The sequence below is a fragment of the Pogona vitticeps genome, chromosome 2 (genome assembly GCF_051106095.1).
Source record: "Pogona vitticeps strain Pit_001003342236 chromosome 2, PviZW2.1, whole genome shotgun sequence".
Classification (NCBI taxonomy): domain Eukaryota; kingdom Metazoa; phylum Chordata; class Lepidosauria; order Squamata; family Agamidae; genus Pogona; species Pogona vitticeps.
Window position 1 is genome coordinate 267,311,520 of NC_135784.1, and position 11,530 is coordinate 267,323,049.

Below are 11,530 nucleotides of genomic sequence, written 5' to 3' on the forward strand. Positions count from 1 at the left end.
ATGCTATAAGATACAATGGATTTCACCCAATATGATATCAGTGTCTTGAAGAGGCTCTTAATAAAAATTGCATTTTTGCTAAGTGATTGGTCACATGAATCATGTACTGTTCGTGTATTGTTCATGAATCAAATTGAGGGCCATTTAAAAATGACTAGGCATTAGGAAAACCTAATAGCTTTTTAACAGATTATTTAAATGAGCAGAGCTATGATTTCCAATCATTTTTATCCAAACAGCAGAATGCTGCGTTGGAGTTCTCTTTGAAAAGAAAGTAACTTCATGATTAAACTCCTTTGTCGCTGGATTTAAAGTTTTACATGGAGGGAAAAAGGAATTTATTACATAAATAATTTATGTAATAAATTCCTTTTCCCTCCATGTAAAACTTCAAGTCCAGCGACAAAGGATTTTAATCACGAAGTTACTTTCGGCACCTGGACCTTGTAAGTGTTATAATTTGGCCAAATGCAAACAAAAGAAACGGTGTTTTGTATTCTTCATTCCACTCCATGAATCACAGCAAGTAAAGCAGAAAAATTCTTTCAGAACCAGCACTTCGTATGCATGGGCCAGTTCAAAAACAGGTTCTTACGAATATCTCTGGTTTTACAGTCTGGTATGCTGCCAGGATTTTTCAGAGTGGTTTGACAGCATTCCTGCAACATATGTAGGTTTAATGGGAATTTTGTCATGCTGATCAGTAACCCTTCTAGTCCTTTGATTGATAGAATGTCAGTATTACAGATACAGCTGTTGCATTGTGCACTGCCAGCGACATTCATGGTTAATTTCTTGCATTTCCCCTATATTAATTTCATTCCAGTTTTGCTGATGACTACCTTCCCTTTAATTATTCCACTAACATTCGTTTAGAGGCGATATTAAGGAGTTGCAGCCAGATTCTATCCCTGATTATTTGGAAGTAACATTTACTGAGTTAAATGAACCTACTGATATGGAAGTATGTATACTGTATATATTAAAACATAGGGAAAAGTATACTTTCCAAGAGTATTTGTTGGAAGAGGTATGGTATTATGTGATAAAGCTGAGAAATTACTAAGGAACCAAGAGAGAACTAGTCACCTTAACCAAATGATCTCTGAGGAAGCAACACATTCATCCGTTCCCTGACTGAGATAGACCAGTCCTATAAATCTGGTTCAGATATGCTGTTAAAAAATGGTTTGTACCAAAAAAGTTGCCGGCGATTGACAATCAGGGCAACGGTAGCCACAGCATTCTCCACTCCAGGGTTGTTTCTATAAAGAATGCATAAAGTTTATTATTTATATATAATATTTTTACCCTGCCTTTCTCCTGAAAAGGACCCAATGAGGCTTGCAACAATTAAAAGACAATATTTAAAAGCTGGAATCAATGACTATAAACATATTTTTAAAAAAAGATTTAAACAAGTATTATATTAAAAATGGTCGGTAAAATCAAGACTAAAAACACATTTAGAAACAGCAGAGCATAACAATCAATTAAAAACAAACCAACCCAAAACAACAGCCTTCCCAAGACTGCCAGTTATAGATAATCTGGTAACTATATTTCAGGATAAGGCCCTGCATTTCCACCACCTGTGTCCCACAGATAAGGAATGGCTCAATTTTCTCACACTTTACAGGGGAAACTCACAGGAAGACGGCAGATTAAATGTTCAAGGGATGAATTAATTTCTTAAAATCTAAGATTTCCTAATATTACTAGGCTATGTACACTTGTAGTAGTGAAGCTGCCTTTGTTCATTTAATTATCAGCTAATTTTCTTTATATATCATGTAGTGTATCAGCAAGGATAATTTATTGAAAAAATTAAAAATAAAAAAAAACCCAAGTTAATTATATATATATTGGGAAATTTTAGATTTAACTTGTGGTAGATCACAGTTTCCACATACAGATCCTTGCACAAATTTTGCCTGCTGCCACAGGAATGATTTAGTAGGTAAAACAAATATTCTATTTATTTATTTATTCAATTTGTATCCTGCTCCCATTAGTATCACAGCACTACTCTGGAAGGGTTACAACATGTATAATAGAAAACTAGCAACAATAACCCTAAAAAAGCAGTTGGCACCAACTACAAGAACTGTGGGGAGAAACAAGCCGGGCACCAACTTTGCAGTTAGAAGCAGATCTGCTTTAGGAGGTAAAGAATATCTGGTTATCCTGCAGAATTCTTTAGTAGCTCTGCAAGTTGCAGATTAACTTGCTTTTATGCAGTGGCTGGGCATTAGTAGATAAATTACACATTGATTTTGCAAATATGGTTGCTATGAACAATGCAGTATCTGATGTGAGTCTATTATATCAGCTTCTAACTGTGAAACTACAAGTTTTGCTATTTCTGCTCTATATCAGAGATGCCCAGTAGGGGATGTTTGTTATTTCGCAGAGGACTGCACTTTTTTGAAATATACCCTTTTTTTTGGGATAACTTTGTGGTTCTCACCCAAATGTAGAAGGACTATAGTGCTGTCCTACCAGGCATCTGTCTTTTTTTTTTCCAGCTTTTAAACAGTGCTATGATGTTGTATGATGGGGGACTATTTATGTACACTAGTCATACCCCTGCAAACTGTATTTAATTGGATCTCTCTGTTGGGCCACATCCACTGTACGGGTATGGCAGGCTATATTAGACCAAGAATTCTAAGATCTGCGCATGGATCTCCAGTCTATCAGTGGCTCTTATACTACTCTTAATACTTTTGAAATTGCAACTGGAACATGGGGAAAATGGATTTCGGGGTCCCATAATGATCTCTACCTAATTAATCCTCAACACTCTTACTACTCATTGTAAAACAACGTATCATTCGCCAAACAGTATTTGCAGTTTTACTCTAAGCATATTTTTAAAGAGGTCACAAATCAGCACATTATATTTTGTGGCACACTAATAAAATATGCTAACACGATAGCATCTAATGAGGGAAATGTTGCATGCAGATGTCTGCTAGTGATTACCCTATAAAATGATTGTTTATTTTTATTTTATGAGCAATTTCTAGATTTAAAGATTTAACAAAAACATTCATTTTGCCAAAAGTATAAACGTAATACGAGTGCACTATATAAAACACCCTGGATTTTAATGCTTGCATAGTAGTTTAAAAATAAATGGCAGTGAACACTTGTTTTAGCTTCTCTCCTTTCTGATGAAACACGTGGTGTTCTCTGATCAGAATCATATCTCCTTTTGAGATGCAGAAGAAGAAGGTTTATTTGTCTTTGTTTTTGTAAGTTCTTTCTGGCCACATCAGCCATCCATCTGATCGATATTGCAATGTGCTGAGAGTCAGTTCTCATGGTCTTAAACAAATACAAAGGGCACAGAAAGGGAAAGAAGAGGTAGAATTTTTGTTGTTGCTGTTGTCATTGAGATTTTAATGGTGTCTATACATGTTGGGCACCATTTCATTTTTACTGTGCTACACTGATAGGAAAGTCACATGCCATTAAGTTAATACCATGTAAGTGAAACTAACCAAAAGTATTTTTTTTCTTTTTACTATTATTGTTTTTGGACAATTGTATACCTTATGTATGCAATCCTTACAGAAAAAGACGCCTGGAGCTGCAAAATATGAAATAAAGTGTTGGTTTATTTGGGTTATGTTTCTTCATAAATAAAATTACTATAGTAATCATAAAGGATCTATAAATCTTAGGTGGATTATCTGATTCTTTTTCAGCAAAACATCTTCATCAGTCTGAATTTGTCCAGTCATAGCTGGCTCTGCCATTAGGCAGAGTGAGATGGTTGCCTTAAGAAGGATATACTGAATGTCATGAGATGTCTGCAAGTTCAAAATCAGTTGAGTTGCCTACTGTACTATCCATTTCTTTTTCATATTAGTACCTAGTGGCGCAAATCCTGTTATGCAGAATGGCAAATCACACTAGAATGAATCAAGGGAGATGGGGTGAGTCAAGTCTCTGTAAGTTCCATTGATTCAAATGGGCCTTCTCTGACTGCAACTCATTTTAGAATAGTAAGTCGCAGTTAAAGTAGGCTTATTTGGCCTACTCTAATTTACAGAGGAGCTGACTCACCAAATCCCCATTGATTCAACTGGTCTGCTCAATTTGCTACTCTAAGCATCAGGATTTGGGCTACTTTTAAAAAAGTTAACTCCCAATGAATTTTAGATTTTAAAAAGAATGAAGAAGGCAGTGGTGACTGAAATTGTAGTGTGTTTCTGATGTTCTTCAAGATTCATTTTAAGCTCGGAGCGTCTCATCTTGGGCAGCTGAATAGTTCTTGTGTGTCTTGGCTCATATTGAGGTGGCACATTCTCCTGCTCAACTAAATAATCTGACATTTTTGCCTCTTCTGGCCAACAGTAGTGACTGGAGCAGTTTGAGGGTGTGTGTGTACGAGTATGCAACTGTTAATAGTCCATTCCCCAGGCCTCACAATGTAGACATGTGGACAGATTTAGGTCATATGGAATCCTTGCCTTCAGATTAAATTACACAGTTCATTTTAGAAAGAATGGATCTTATACTGTTGATTTATAGCTTACCATGTAATAATAATAATAAGTGTAGTTGAAAAATACAATTAAAACCCAGTGTCAAAAAGTGGGAAGGGGTGAAGAAATGAACAATGTGAGGATGCCACCATATATGCAAATATGCCTAATTTATCCTTCTCCAAACTGGCACCATCTCTATATGGTGGTCTATAATTCCCATAAATCTAGCAAGTAAAGTGGATGGGGATGAAAGGGATAGTAGCCCAACACAGCCAGAGGGTACCAAAGTAGAGAAAACATGTCTGTAAGCTGCAAGTAAGGGCGAGAATTCAACCTGGAGGTATTACCTTAGGCAGAAGCCTACAATTAGCAAGTGATATAGAGATGGTGCTGGAGGGAGCCTTCCCCACCCCTTTCAAATAAGGGGAAGGCAGTAAGTTATAGAAGACGATTCTTTCCCTTTTTGATTATTTTGAACACTCACCACTCTTTCTTTTTTTCCTCCTTCAACAGTATTTTTCATTTGGTCAAGAGAGCTGTAGTAGAGCACATGGTCATATGTTTAGCTCATTGCAAAAGAACTAAATAGATGGACACACTCCCTTTGTAAACCGTATCCCACGATATCTACGTACTTTGTATTAGAACATAAGCAAATTCAATTTAGTTGGCATTTACATTTTTATATTGATTGTGTTAAAGGCTTGGCAACACCTTATTTTCCTACTCATAGCCATAGGTTATGTAGCATAGCATTAAAAGCCCTCAGTTTTGAAATGTCAGATGTTATAAAAATGAATGGTTATATCCAGTCCTAAGGATGAAATCATTTCACTGCATTGGAAGGCTATACCAATAATTTTAGTCTTCTATGACGTGAAAGTTTTCTCTGCCAAAAAAGGAGGGGGGGATGAAAAGAGAGATCCACATGGTAGATGATATTTTTAGAGGAAGTATGTTATTTTATTGAACTCAAGTGGAATTGACTTCCACCTTCTCCTGTCTTATTCACATTAGGAAGGGTTTCCAGAAAGACTGAAGGAATTGTTGCTCTAGAGTATTCTGATGAGAAGATCCATATTTATTTACCTTAAAGACAAAAGAAGAACATTATGGGATTCTGGACATGTGGCTGCCAATCCAGCCGTTTCACCTCTCCTGTTCCATAAACACTTCTGCATCTTTATTCTCCTCTTCCCCATCAGCCTTGCTCACCTGTCAGCTGACTGCAACTAAAAAGCCTCCTTCACTTCTTACCCAGGAAGAATTCCACTATGCAATACTTGTCTTTCCAAGTCAAGTGCTTTGTGAGGTGAAGCAAATATGTCTCTCCAAAGCGTCTCATCAGTGCTTCATATTTCAGGAGAGGCAGTTACAGCACAGTAGCCCAATTCAGGTGTTAATTTTCCAATTCCTAAACAAAGTGTGAAAAGAAAATATGTTAGCCCTGTCCCCAAAGTCATTGTTCTCTATGTGTGGAAAAAACAGCAACAATCTGAAGGCCAGGCTTCTTCTGTGAGTGGAAGTCCTCCAAATGAAACAGAACCTTGAAAAATTAGGATTCCCATCTTCATAGATATGATCCATGCATTCTCTTTTTGAATCTTGATTTAAACTGGATATCAGAAAGCCTGAATAGGGTTACTGAATACAGAAGTGGAATCTTTCTGTGTTTAATTTCTGTGAAAACACCAGTGGAGAAGATGGGAAAGAGAAGGAATACAATTGAATGACTGACAGGTCCACCTTCTAATTCTAGGGCACTTTTATCAGAGCCTCTCCAGTTACTATACTTGAGGGGAGAGATTGTGTCCCAGACAACTTGCAATTAGTTCCGTTCCACCTCCTTCAATTAGAAAGAGAGTGCTTAGGAATTAGGATCATTGGTTGGTGGTCGATTGTGGCATGCTTTACCTGGCAGAGATAGAGATCTTTCTCAGCACATGATCCTGGATATAATGAAAGGAGTAGAGCTGTGGATACCTGATGCTAAACCACATGGCATAGTAGAACCATGTTGATAAGTCGGGGAATATCTGTCTACAAGACACATGAGAAATATCCAAGACAGCAGTGACACTGTAGCCCTTTTTGCTGCCACAAAGATAGAGGGCTCTGATGTGGCCAAGAGGCAGCTACCAACTCATCTGCCTGGATGACCCTTAAATAGCTGTTTTGCATTTGCTGGTGGAATCAAGGAAGGATTATTGCTGCAAACGCCTACAGCTAGTTGTGGCAGGATTTTGTTAAGTGAGAGGGTGTTTTCAGTGATGAACATCATAACGCTGCTCCCCCTCCCCAGCCATTTGGATGTTGGCTTGTTGGAGCAGTGGGTCTTCCTCACAGTGACATCTTCCCTTTGAAAAAAAATGTCCCTTAGCCTCCAACTCTGAGTCACCAAGCCTAATCTTCATGCTGCTGCTGTTCTCTCTCTGTTACCTTGTTAATTTTTATTTTCATTTAAAAGTACAAAATAAAATGGATTTCTTCACTGTAGTAACTGAACTGAGCCTTATTTTTCCTTCTGTGGCTTTCCTTTGACTGCCTCAATTCAGAGGTACCAACCGTTGAGGTATCTTTTGTTATTCACACACAGTGTACTTGTGCCAATACTGGGCTAAATCCACCTGGCAAGAGGATTGTTTACAAATTAGCTATGGAGAGATGGTTGACTGCAGTTCTTCCTCCCTCTCTGTCTCTTCTTTTCTGTCTAGAGCAGGATGAGGTAGTGAGGTCTGTCCTATGGTCTTCTGGAGATGTCACATCATGGGCATAAAGTTTGCTTGTCTTGGGCACTTCATGCAGCCTCCTTGTGCTGCCCATTTATTGTTTGATTGGCACAGACACATTAGTAAAAACTCTGGGCACACCATTTACTGCTTAGTATATTGATCCCTCTCACAGTTGTTGTTTTGATTTACATATTGCCTTATATTGTTAAAACACTCTCTGGGTGGTTTACAACATAATTATGCAAACAACACTCCCCCCACCATGACTTTGGTACTCATTTTACTGACCTTGGAAGAGTGGAAGGCTGAGCCAGCCATGAGTCAGCTACCTGAACCCTTCGGAATTGAGCTTAGATTGTGAACAGAGGATTTGACTGCAGTACAGTACTTCAGTTTAACCACTGTGCCACAGGGCTCGGTTAGGAGAACTTAGCAAGCCTGGCGAGGAAGTTCTTTAATTGTAGATCTCTGCTTGGCTGTGTATCCCCCTCTTCTTGCTGCCAGCTTTGTCTTCCTCCTCCACCACCAGCCTCCTTGCTCTGCTAGTCTGCAAAAACTCTTTTCTCCTCCTCCTCCTGCACCACCAGTTGCCTCTGCCAGGTCATATCCCCTGCTATCCAAATAGCTGCTGGTCCTGGGGTGCACACTGTCCCTCAAATTCATAGCTCACTTTCTACCACTTAGTGTGTCATTTCTACTCACTGTCGGGGCAGTGGCGTGTCCACCTTGTGAAGCTGCATCTTACTAAAAATTAGGTGCTTGACTCTGGCTACAGGCTTGCTTCATCCACCACTTAAACCACCATTCTTCCCGTGAGCCAGACAACCTTCCAATGTTCGCCTCTGACAGCTGTTCCCCTAGCTGCTTTCTGAGTACAGATGTCCTATCAGCCTGAGGGGATAGTTCACCTTTGCTGCCTGAGTTTCAAGCTCAGTGTTGCAGCCAGGGAGATTGTGCCTGCCTAGAATAGATGGCTCTGGGCTCTAGAAAAAGTCCCACCTCCCTCAGTTTCCGTGACTACCTACTTCCTCTGCTCCCAGCACTTAATAGCATAGATATACCTTGCGTTATAGTTTCAACTCTGCTGTTGCCAGTTTCCACATTGCTTTTGCATATTCTCCTTTCTCAAGTACTGTAAGTGAGTGGTCCCCAACCTTTTTCAGACTGCGGACCAGTTGGGGGGGGTGCGGGCTCTGTGTGCGGACCGGTTGGGGGCATTCAAAGCCAGGCTCGCCCAAGAGGTGGTCATGTCATGCTTGCATGACACACTCACCTGCAAGCTCAACACGCCCCCCCGTGCGTGCAGGGCGGTGGAGGTCCATGTCCGTCGCCCAGTTCCGGCGGCCCAGTTCCGGCAGCCCCACGGACCGGCACCGGGCCACGGACCGGGGGTTAATGATCCCTGCTGTAACTAAACCTTCTGAGTACATTAACTTCTGCATGGCTTTTGGCTCAAGAGAAGTACAGTAGTACTGTACTTAAAACATCAAAACCTTTGTGTGAATTTTGCCGAAATGAAAACCAGACAAATAGTAAAAGTTGTTAATTTTCTTCTTGCAGGGCCACCATTCCTGTAGAATTACTAAGCAGACCATGACAGTTAAGCAGGATGAATAGCATGAATGAGATAGAAAGGGGCAAGAATGGAAACATGAAGTAGCCATTTTTCCAGTCAAACAGTAGTGGTACTTGACTATTGGCAAGGGGGGGGGCTTAAGCTGTCTTTTAGTTATCATAATCCCCTAGCTTTTGTACTTTCCTGATCTTTCTCTAGTGATTCCTCTATGACAAGCAACCTCTCTCAGTGCCAGAGGGGGAGAAAAGGAAAATACACTCCCCATGTGATAATATTCTTTCCACAAAAACCTGTTACATCTACTGTTCTTGCACTTTCCACGTTTCTTATGTAGGATCACCACTATGCTACCTGTACTTTTCAGAGCAATGGTCCACAATGAAGCAGAGTGGAGGAAGGGAAATAAATGGGTCTTAAAATGGATGCCTGAATAGTGTTGGAATCACACCTGAGTGCATGACTGACAGCTTGCAACATGTATAAACAGTTTGTGTGGTTGTCCTTATACACACAATATTTAAAAATAAGATTTTTGCTATAAGGCCTACTTTTGCACAAAATTTGTTCCTCTGAAAATTATCAGCCAGGTCAGTCATAAGTTACACCTGTAAGCAAAAGGGGATTTTTTTTTGGTGGGGCGGGGAGGACATTAGATAAATGACCTTCACAGTTTTGACAGATTTATATATATTGTGATAGGAGAGTCACTCTTGCCTATTATGTACTACTTTTAGTGCTGAGAAACACACTTCCAGAACATAGTAAGACACACTTCCACAACAAGCACTTCTGTCAGGGTACATTCATCGTTTGATAGTTCAGAAGGTTTTAATTTTTTTTTAAAATGTAAACTAATATTTTAAATATGTGAAAGGGTGGAAAAATGTTCATATAGCTTCTTGGGCTGGACTGTGGAAACATTTCATCTTGAGGTCCACATTACCTCAGTTGAACCTCACTGGAGTCCATATTCTAACAGTGGGCAAGGCCATGGTGTAAACTGGGTGGAGGATGACTTTTGGCATTGTTCACTATGAAATAAAAAAATAGAGGGAGAGAAGATATTTGCATGTAGGCATTTGCCTCCTCTATTTTTTTCAGGGTTTCCTCCACTAAGTTTGTCAGTGAAGAAAAGGGTGATATAGGTAATATAACCCAGAGTGGGAATATACACTATTTGGGGTGTGACTACACTGGAAAGCCAAATTGTCCTAAGTCTCCTTTGCTGCAGTTTGATTCACAGCCTGTATTACATTTGACATTGCAGTCTGTGTTCACACAAGGGCTGTGAGTTGATTTCAGATTTCACCATTCATACTGGATGTAATGCAAGTCACATTCCAGTCCACAGCCCCCCCTTCTCCCTTCCTTCCTCTGGTTCTGCCTCTGCTGATCCTTTTGTAGTTCACTGTGAAGCCACTTTCTCATTTAAAGCTTAAGACTATTTCATTCCTCAAAAACATTTTTATAGAAAAATAACATGGAAAGGTACTTCACAGTCTGAGAGAAAAGAATATCAAAAATTTGAACTAGAGATGGGCACAGACTGGAAAACCGGTGGTTCATAATGGTTCGTGTGGCTACCCATGAACTGCAAACCATCACAAACTGGTTCATGGTTCTTTTTTTGGGTTTATACCTTGTGGCACCCCACTTCTTCCTTCATTCCAGTTTGAGAAGGAGGCATTTATAATCAGTCTCTGAGTATGATTCTGTAACCAACTTTGTATCTGAAGAATGCTTTTTTGTTGCTTTTAGCACCCCCTGCTACCCCAGCTCATTCTCAGCTTTTGCCTTCCTAACACAATCCTTGCAATGCTTTGCTAACTGTCTGTACTTCTCCTTTGTGGCTTGACCTTCCTTCCTTTTTTGTTTTCAGGTCCTCTCTGAGCTTACTTTTCATTGTCCTGAGTTTATTAAAATTGGCTTTCCCAAAATCCAGTGCACACATGTGGCTGCACTCTTTTTGTTTCATTTGAAATCAAGAACTGAAGTAGGATATGCTCACTTTCCCTCAGAGTTTCCCCTTACTGCCACTTAATCCAAGTCATCTCTATTGGCTGGAATCAAGTCCCAGATAACAAAAACTTCCTCCAGTTTTTGTCTGAGAAAATGGTAAACACAAACAGAATTTTTGGGAGGGCTGTGTTTAACAGAATTTGTCTTCCAGCTGATACAGTGGTGCCCTGCAAGACAATGTTAATTCGCTCCACTGAAATCGCTGTTTTGCAAAAACATTGTCTTGCGAAAAGTGATTCCCCATTGGAATGCATTGAAATCTGTTAATGCGTTCCAATGGGGAAAAATTGTTGTCATCCAGTGAAAATCGCCCATAGGAAAGCCCTTTTGTAAAGCGCCAATCAGCTGTAATATCGCTGTCCTGCAAAAAATGGAAGTGCCGATCAGCTGTAAAAATCATCATCTTGCGAAAAACGGTCCAAATCATCATCCAGCGAAATCCCCCATAGGAAAAACCAGTTTGCGAATTGCTATAGTGATCGCAAAAATCATATTCCTGCAGATTACCTGTTTTGCGGGGTAATAGTCTAGCGGGGCCCCACTGTATCAGGATAATTGAACTCTCCCATTACTATTACATCTTGTCTTTTTGAAATTCTTGCAGTTTGTTTTTCAAAGGTTCCATCCTCATATTCTCCTTGATTAGGTGATTGGTAGTAGATTCAAGCTACTGTACCATGTTCCTTTTTTTTTCACTACAG

General features: G+C 39.7%; 1 protein-coding gene across 50 annotated transcripts in view; it reads left to right on the plus strand.

Moving 5' to 3' along the window:
• Positions 1-11,530, plus strand: part of LOC110089212 (uncharacterized) — a 147,965-nt gene that overhangs the window by 95,032 nt on the left and 41,403 nt on the right. For 12 of the 50 annotated variants that reach the window (XM_078386359.1, XM_078386345.1, XM_078386352.1 and 9 more), the window contains one exon: positions 2,016-2,167. The exons of the other annotated variants lie outside the window; for them this stretch is intronic. The gene's annotated coding sequence lies outside the window, so the exon portion shown is untranslated. The remainder of the gene's footprint in view (positions 1-2,015; positions 2,168-11,530) is intronic. 50 annotated transcript variants of the gene reach the window in all.